Raw genomic sequence first — 9842 nt, 5'->3', positions numbered from 1 at the left:
TTTCCCAGTAACTTGCTGTTTGCTGTTTAAAAATAACTGGAGATTCTGCTGTGCACTCTCTACACTGTCTGCATCATACAGTCCATGACTGCAACTAACTGGAGAATGGCTAAAGGATATTCACCTACAATTTCATTTAGGAATTGTAGGGAAGGAAGAATTGGGTTATACAGTTAAATACTTACTGGGTATTTGTATCTGCAGGCTGCTCTCCAATAAAGACACAGAGCAGAATGGAACTCTTACTTAGCTCAGCAAAAGATAGTTGCACTGAGACAAATTCCAGGGATCAGTATAGATAAAGAAGCTGCTAAAGGAATTGTAGTGGGGAAATAGTTGCAAGATTAAAAGACACACGTATGTTGGAGTTAAAGTCTAAGGGCTAAAAAGCTAGTTGCATCAGAACTTGATTTATGGAATCTCTGTTGGGAGAGAGAAAGCAAGAGAACTGGAAGTTAGTTCTGCTGGCATCCTTCTGGTATAAGTACACTAGAAGCCTAACCAGCCATATTCTAAAGCTAGGATATGTAAGAGACTGGCCCATAGGCAGGCCCGGATTTGTGGGCAAGCCACAATGGCTTAGGCCTAGGGCAGCAAAGATCTTGGGACCCCGTGCTGGCTGCATCTGAACTGGGGACTAGGCCAGAGAATTTGACATTTGCTTATATCTCCCACCAATTTAGTCACCAGTGGTGGCGTTCAGTGAAAGGCACCAGGTGAAGGAGTAGGGGTATGAGTGGGGATGGAGTGTGAGTGGGTGCTAATGTGCAAGCATTGAGGGGGCAGGGAGTAAGAGCAGCCTAGGGGTGTTGAAATCTTGCGATGGTCATTCGCATATATGTACATTATTCAGAACAGTGGACCTATGTAGTTCTGCAGCCAGCAACCACACAATGGAAATGCCTCGTCAGGTCAAGGCTACATTACAGAGCATTCTCCATTCTGGTATTTTTACATACAGTACAGGTAAGGGATCTGTTGTCTGGGAATCCATTACCAGAAAGCTCCGAATTACAGGAAGGCCATTTCTTATAGACTCCATTTTAATCAAATAATGCAAAGTTTTAATTTTCTTTTTCAATATAATAATAAAACAGCACTGTGTACACAGTCCCAGGTTAGGTATAATTAGTCTTTCTTGCAGGCAAAATAATCTTATTGGGTTTATTTATTGTTTACATTATTTTCTAGTAAATTACAGAAAGATCCCTTATCCGGAAAAACCCCAGGTCCCAAGCATTCTGGATAACAGGTTCCATATCTGTACAACATTTTAGCCCTAACCAACCTTCAATAATAGGCATCTGTCCATAGCTACAATGCTTATTCCTTGCAGGTATCTCTCAGTTGGGTGCCATCCTGTACAGTTCTCTGTCTCTAGACATTTCTTTTTACCTCTTTCTTTCTGTTTACCTCTTTCTGGAGCTCTTTGACCCTCATGACCCCCCAATATGGCCACTGTTTGCTGTTCATGAATAGGGGCTGTTCCTTCCCATTGCCCAATGTCACACTCAGATCTTATTACGCTGGTTAATCTCTTTGAAATCATCTGGAATGTTTTTGTCAAAGTCTTCCCCTGACTCCCATACACTGTCCTGCTAACATATACAAAATACCTAAAATTACTCATTAATGCCCTTTACGCCCCTGGGTCTGAATAAAGGCGAGAAAGTAAAGTGGGGTAGACATTTATGTAGCATCTGTGTTCGTACAAGAACTAGCCACCTCTTCCATATCACAAAGTCAACCTTAGCAGGAGGTGAAATTGCATCATGTCAATTGACTTTACTATTTAAATAAATCCAGTAGGCAAAAACACAGAGAAGCCTATTATGGTACAGTTTAGTTTTAACAGAGGAGTAGTCAATTTCCAGTAAAGGTTTACTAGTGGATAGCAATAGCACCTGTGAAAACATAACGGATTGTGTGCCTTTAGAAATAACATTGCACAGCCAATAATAACAATCACATAGCTCCTTTCTTTCATTTATCTGTAGCATTCATTAGCTTCTAAAGACGAAAACTGGCCTTATCAGCAGGAAGGCCTTAAAGGGACAACATGCCTGGTTTATAAGATTGTTTTATCTTCTATTTACTTTGAAGTATTGCATGACAGTATTACCCATTGTGTGGAGAGAAAATTTTTTTTAATATGTGAGTAGAAGCTGATAAATCGCTTTCTTGTGGTTGGGTATATGGCTTAAACTAACAGTAAATAGTATCCAGGGTGGACATAAAATAGTTGTTGATGTCGAATGCAACATGCAGGCAGACCTAATGATATGTATAAAAGTAAAAAGTATGTTTTTCAAATTGATTTTTATTTTATATTTACAATTTTTTTTAAGTTTTAAAAATAGATTTGTTTTGTTTCCACCTTTCCTGCCTTTACTATATATAAATATCCTGCATGAAGTTGTTTCAGCTGGACCCAGTATAATTTTGGGCTGGGCTCAGTCCTAACTTTTCTGCCTAGATCCCTCTTTGTAACTCTGGAATTGTTTGGCTGGATTGAACAGGGGCAGCCAGTGAACTAACACATGTACCAGGCACTAACCATTGGCAAAACACAGGTGTCGGGTCTCAATAAATACTGCTGTTCATTGACAGTTTGCTCACAAAAGACCAGGTGCATGGCAAATACAAAAACTAAGAACAAAATAATCCTTACAATACACTTGTGTGAAAGCCCCAGTATATAATTTGATGTTGAACAGAACAAAGAACCAACCGTATTTGTCCAGTGATTGGATTCATTTTGAGATAATTTACAAGGAGGCAAAGTCCTGCACAAGGGATTTACTGCTTCCAAGAGGTAACAGGAAACCTACAAAAAATATTTCATTTTTCTGTCTCCGTTCACATTCTTTTTTCTGTAATCGAATCCCTCCTTCTTTTCCCCTCTATTCCCACTTCTGTTACCTACTTCATCTTCTATTTTCTTATCCCATTCTTATCTTCTGCTCCATTCTGATAAGTAGGATAACCCCTTGCTCCACTATTTAACATAATAATATATCATCATCATCATTTATTTATTTATACAGCGCCGACAAGATACGCATTGCTTTAGCCTCATATAACTAAATATTTATAGGAAAGGAAATGTAAGCTCTGCATATAAATGGACACAAGGCTCAGGGAGACCTTGGTTTCATTCTTGGTGAGAGCTCATGTCTCAGCTTCTTTGTGTAAGACTATATAATGATTAATGTAATAACTGTAAATATGATATATTTTCCATTTACCAATAAAGTACAGCACTTAATGTGCAAGGCAATTACTGTATGTATTCCCTTGTCCCTGGAGACCACAGAAGCCGGAAACAGGAAGCAGAACACCTGTTCCCGAATCCTTTGTTAAATTCTACAAATGCAAGATGATGCTGTCACCTTTCCCTAACTGGTAAAACCTGATAATTACAGTAATTACTCTCAACTGCAAATATATAGGAAAACCCATTGTTCTCTTCGCCATGGTTACCAAAGAACTAAGTGCATTTTTGTATTTATTTACGTAAATTTAAGCTCACTGTTTCCTTCTGTAGCATCTAACCCTTTTTCCTCATGTGCTGAGAATTTAATTTTTAGATTTTAAATGGAAAATCCAGGTATCAATGAAAGCAATTTGCTGAGAGGGTGCAGCTGCCTGGCAGTAACGGGACCCGAAGGCAGTCTGTGATATAATCTTCTTAAGATCTTAATGTCAGACCTATTGAAACATTGATTAGGCTGTTCAATTTCACCAAAACTTCCTTTTAAAATAACAAAATAACATTTAAAATTATACATACTGAAAATAATAAATATGGATATGGTATTTATAAAAAGTAAACTAAATGAAATTTCAAACAATAATATAGAGCTACTTCTGTCACAGTTGTTTTTCCATTTTTCTTATTAATCTTTGCATTTTAAAGCCTGGTATTTCCCCTGCTGCACTGAAACCCATTGTGTGCTCCAGATAAGATCTATAGCAAATTTATAAAACTGTAAACATAATATACAGGTTCCAGAATTTACAGCACCAGAAATGATGGGCTACAAAAGGGAACTGCAATGGGGAATGCAAACATTTCAGATAAAAAGCAGTACAATGCAAATGCTGACTGTGCTTTGCACATGATTTATGTAAAATTATTAGTGTGTTTTTTGGTGCATTGGTCAAAGTTGCATCAAATGCAACTTGCCGCACTGGTGCTGGAATTTGCATGCAAGAAATGTTGCATTGTGCAATGTAGCAATTGTGGGAAAATACATGATGATTTGAACTACAGTAAAGCACAACTGTGACTGTGAGTAAAATGTAACATGTGCTCTACCAGCCAGAAGCAGGAGGCCTAAAAATAATTCAAATATGGGACATATTATGTAAAATGCTTGAGACCTTTGGTTTACAGCATGAGGGATCTTTCCATAATTTGGATCTTCAACCCTTAAAGGGGGTTTTTACTAAAACTTGAATCCATCTAATTTTTTTTAGCTTGAAAATGTCTTGACAACAATTAGAATCAAATATATATAATAATATAATAATAATAATATATATAATCATAAAGTTTGACGTCCAAAATGTACGATTTTTTCACGTTGTCACCTAAAAGCACACCACCTTTTTCGGTTTATTATACAAAAACCAGCTCAAATCACAATATCTTTAAATTGTATAAGGGATATCTTTTTTAGCAGCTTTAGGATATAATAAATCTCTAAAAATTGTTTTTGAGTTTTTTTTCCTTGACCCCTAAGTCAAAAATCATTTGACCATTAATTAAACCCAGCAAGCTTGTTTTGCCCCCAATAAGGATTAATTATATCTTAGGTGGGAAAACGTACATGGTACAGTTTTATTATTACAGAGAAAAGGAAATGATCTTTAAAAAATATTTTTAAAACTTTGCATTATTTGATTAAAATGGAGTCATTATGAGAAATGGCCTTTCTGTAACTCAGAGCTTCATGGATAAAGAGTTTCCGGATAATGGATCCCATATCTGTAGTATTACACCCCATATTTGATACAATTAGAGAAACCATATGCAATTTTTCTTAGCATTAGAATTGCAATTCTTCTTAGACTTTTCTGGGTATGACTGCAGACAGGGGTTACAATTACTATACTCTGTACAGAAATACACATATGTGCTCTAACACCAGTAAAGAAGGAATAAACAGTACTATACAAAATTATATATACAACAGATGGTCATGTAAGGTTCAAAGTTCTTATAACCTATAGCAACCAGCTAATGCAGGTAGCATTTGTTCATCATCTGTTCAAAACCAACTATCATATTGGGTACCTTGTATTACATATGGGGTTTGTCACATTGTTTAATTGTAACATTTTGTTATTTTTTAAAATAGCAAAGCTTGTCTTAAAATAAAAGTAGATAGGAGCAGTTGTCCAGCAGATATTGGTCATGGTGTGTGTGCATTGGTGCATGTAATGACATTTCCATGTGCTTAGTGGTTAAAGTGAGCATGAAAAAGAAAAATATTGCAGGGTATTCACAATTAGCAGAGATCCCTGACAGGAACAATACATTGCATTAAGGCTTTTATAGCCCAGTCAAAGGCTTCACATGATATAATTATTTAAAGGGCAAGCAAAATACTCAGCAGGGTATGCTTGACTTTGATTACAAAATGTTTAGAGCTCAAAACACTAGGGGTTATTTACTAAACCTCAATTTCTCCTGGTCAAGTTATTTTGGGGAAAAACTCAAATTTTTTGAGATTTATTATAACCTGAAGCTGCAAAAAGTCTGAATCCAAAAATATGCTCTCTCAAACCTGCCAAGGTCATGTAGAAGTCAGATGTCCCTTCAATTGTAGAAACTCAAATTGCAAGCACTCACCCACTTCTGTCCTACGGGTCCATAGCAACACCAGTGCTGCAACATAAATGGCGTCCCCGGATCCAGACGTGTAAGATATATAATCATCAGTAGTGATATGAAGCACACGGTGGTTATGAAGAATAAAACTTTATTGGAAATCCTTAAAATCATCAGTACATTGGATATGTGGATATGACTTCTACCCCACACTTGACGCGTTTTGTGGCGTCTTGCCACTTCCTCAGAAGCATAGGGAAAAACACACACCCCGACACCATTAATGTGTTTTTTCTCTGGAGTTTTTTCCCGACCTGACTTTTAAAAGGTATGTTATTGATAAATAAGATACAATTGTGGATGGGAGTTTGGTCAAACTTGGTTCAATAAAAATATGAGATACAATTGAGTTTAGTAACGCCCAAAGTTTTTAACATCACGAGAAAGTAGCACTGTATCGCAATGGTTTGCTTACTATGATCTCAGATTAGAATTAATTTTGCTGTACTAATTTGCTAGTTTAAGTCAAAACAATGCACAGATTTATGACCGCTCATAAGATAAGGAATAAGCAGCTCTAATTTAAAAAAATTATTATCGTGTTCTATTTATATAGTGCAGATACATTTACAAAGACCAGTCCCTGCCCAGTGAATTTCGAAAGTTCCAATCCCATTCGCACTAGTGTCAGTATGATCACAAAACAATCAACATGACTGTAGGATTCCGAATTGGTTCTTTGGAACCAATTTGTTCAACTATTATACCAACATTAATTTGACAGTTCCACTCTTGTAATAAAATTAAATAATTAATTTTCCATCTGTGATATCTGTTCATTTTCCATTTGTAACAAAGCCACCCACACTTTCTTTTCCCTCTAGCGTTTTCTTTATGCCCCCATACAACTTAACCCTGTATCAAGCCCTTCCAGTTCAACTTCCCCCTTCTTCAGTTTTTGTAGTCCCTTGTTTCAGTAATTTCTATTACAGGGCTGCCATTAGAAATCACAGGCCCCGTACAACAACATTTTTAGTGCCCCCTGGGCAAAAAGACCACAAAGACATCAGCGCTAAAAAAAGGTAACCCCCCACACACATACAAGTTATAAAAAGCTATTGATAGTCAGGGACCCCTTATAAGTTAAAAAAACTGTGGCCCCCCATAAAAGTTTTTTTTTTTTAAAAAAAACTTTGGTGCCAGGGCTCCCCTTACAAGTTAAAAAAAAATCGGGGCCCCAGAGAACATTTTTTTAACAAAACATTGCTGGCAGGGGACTATAGATTATTAAAATAACACATTAATTAAAACAATAAAAAAACACACATCAGTGTTCAGTAGAGTTGAATTTGTGGCTTCAGGACTTCAACTTCACCTCTTTTAGTGACTTTGGGGCTTTTTGCCACTTCAGGACTTCAATTTCGTCTGTTTTCGTGACTTTGGGTCTTTTCGCCGCTTCAAGACTTCAATTTCGGATGTTTTCGTGACTTCGGGTGTTTTTGTTGCTTCGGGACTTCGGCTGTTCGGCACTTCCGGGGGCTTTAGGAGAGGCAGTACAGCTTCGGGGCTGTCAAGGGGGGCCCAGCTATTTTGAAATGTGCAGCACAGGTGGGCCCCCTTCAGCAGTACAGCAGTACCCCCTGTGCCCCACTGATGATGGCCCTGTTCTGCTATATTACATTATATATTGCTAGGATCTTTAATTTCCTTGAATCCAGCTCCAAGTGCTATTGCGCTTGCTGCTCTAGCAGAGGCTAAATTCCAGTTTAAAAATTTGGCTCTTAAAGATGCCAGAGGTGGCTTTTTGCCGCCTTGGTAACTAGCCACTCACTGATACCTGAAGCAAGCTCACCTTCCCTCATGGCAGGAGTGGCCCTGCTTGTATCACATAATTATAGAAATAAGCAGTTATTCAATCTCTGGTCTGAATCATATCAGTTCAGGTTTGAATCTGCTAAATGTTCCTTATTTTTGCATCAATTTCTTTATTCTCTTTTATCTTCCTCAAACTATAGTAAAATGACATTTCATCCTCTTCCACAATGAAGGCAAAGGTCACTGCATGTAGAGTAGTATCAGAATTATATGGTTTCAAATTAAACCACCCACAGACGTAGTAGAGTTGGGCAGCTAAATAGTACAGATAAATGTGGAAGTCCCAATCTACAATTTTTTTTTAGACATGGTTTATTTGTGCCAGGCTCCTGTTAATAATATTAAAGAAAGACACTGGAACCGGTGTGTTATTAAAGATGTCCAAAAATCTTCCACATATTGAATTTTTAATTTTAATTTCCTTCCAAATGACATTCATCTCACCCAAATTCACTATTCATCATTGAGTTTACATATTTGGTATGATTTATTACACCTCAGTAAATTTAAGTTTGCTAGTATACTGGGGGTATTGTTTACTTTAAATAAAGTTGCATATATATATATACACAACTACTATTAAAAAAGGGCATTATCAGAAAAAATTCTTTAGTAACAAACATCACACTGAATTGCTTCTGCTGTTCCTCTACTTTTCCTGTTAGAGGCTATATCAGGTTTTACTATTATGGTATTATTGCAGTTTTTTTTATAATCAGCTGGTTAAGGAGTCATTTTAGTTCATATGTTTTTAATGTTTTGAAATCCCTCAGAGCATACAGACTTGAGCAAATAAAATGTTCTCTGATCTAAGAGCCTGTTGGATCAAATTAGCAATGGTGCTGAAATTCAACAAAGATCCTCTTCAAAAAACACAGTACATTGAGTATTTCAATGATTTCTCATGAGCTTCCCGTCTTTATATGATCCATATGCGCAAAGTAAGATTCTGCCAGTTCATGTACCCAAGATTGGATCAACTGAATCAAAACAATTCAGAGCAAGGAAAACAATACAGCAACTCTCCCTGGCCATTGCTGCATTAACTTAGCAATTTAACACTTTCTTATTCACCCAGAGCTACTACTGAGCATAGGTCAGTATCAAAACCCCTTTTTTTTGGGTCATTCTATAGGCAAGTCCACCTGCAGTAGACGTGCTATTAACTCCACTAATAACCTCAGCAAGGTCTGGTGGTTCCTTTCAAAATTCCCTGTCTAGCTAATGTGAACCTGGCTGCTATAAATATATGTAGTATCACAATTATGCCATAACAGTATGTATGTATGTATGTATGAAACATGTATGGAGCATGTTTATACATTTGATGGTACATTTGTCCAGAATTGTTAAATACATTAGCACTATATATTAAACATAGATATAACTTGCCTGCACTTTTCCCATTAAAGCAGGGAGGCTGTGGGATACATTCTGGATCATTTGTAAGGTGTAGGGTATTACTATTACCATTTATTTACTGTATATAGAGACAAAATATTCTATACAAAATTTCTATAATAAGCACTTTACAGAGATTACTCATAATTTATATCAGTCCCTGCGACAATCTAAGGTCGCCTTCAAATTTACACATAACATACAGTAGTCTTGTCAGGAGCCAGTTCATCTTCCAGTATATTTTTGGAGTGTGGAGATTTGGAGAAGAACCCGCACCATTATAGAGGGAAAATGTATCCTCCTGTGGCCTGACTAAAATTCAGCCTAGGACCCCAGCAGTTTACCCCCTGGTTGATTAAATTTACTTTTGCCTGCCTAGGCTTCTAGATAAAGTAACCATCATAACCCACAATGGCACACTGGTTTGCTGCTGAAATGTGACTGTACTTGCACTTGTATAAAACGTCTTGCATTGCTTGTGTATTTCTTTTTACATAACTGACCTAACATCTGGTGGATGATTATAGCTGTAGTTGGGTCTATGATCTATGGCACATGGGATGTTTTGACAGACGTATATAGGAAATGCACTGCCTAAGAAAGACACAGGCAAAACACTGCTCAGAAATGCTTGCTTTATTGTTTATGAATGGTGCTCTGTCTTTTGTCACCACATATGCCTTAGGCAGTGTGTATCCCATATATCTCAACAGGAAACAGTGATGGA

The sequence above is a fragment of the Xenopus laevis genome, chromosome 7L (genome assembly GCF_017654675.1).
Source record: "Xenopus laevis strain J_2021 chromosome 7L, Xenopus_laevis_v10.1, whole genome shotgun sequence".
Lineage (NCBI taxonomy): Eukaryota > Metazoa > Chordata > Amphibia > Anura > Pipidae > Xenopus > Xenopus laevis.
The sequence above is the reverse complement of the archived record's forward strand: the minus strand, read 5'-3'. Positions refer to the sequence as shown.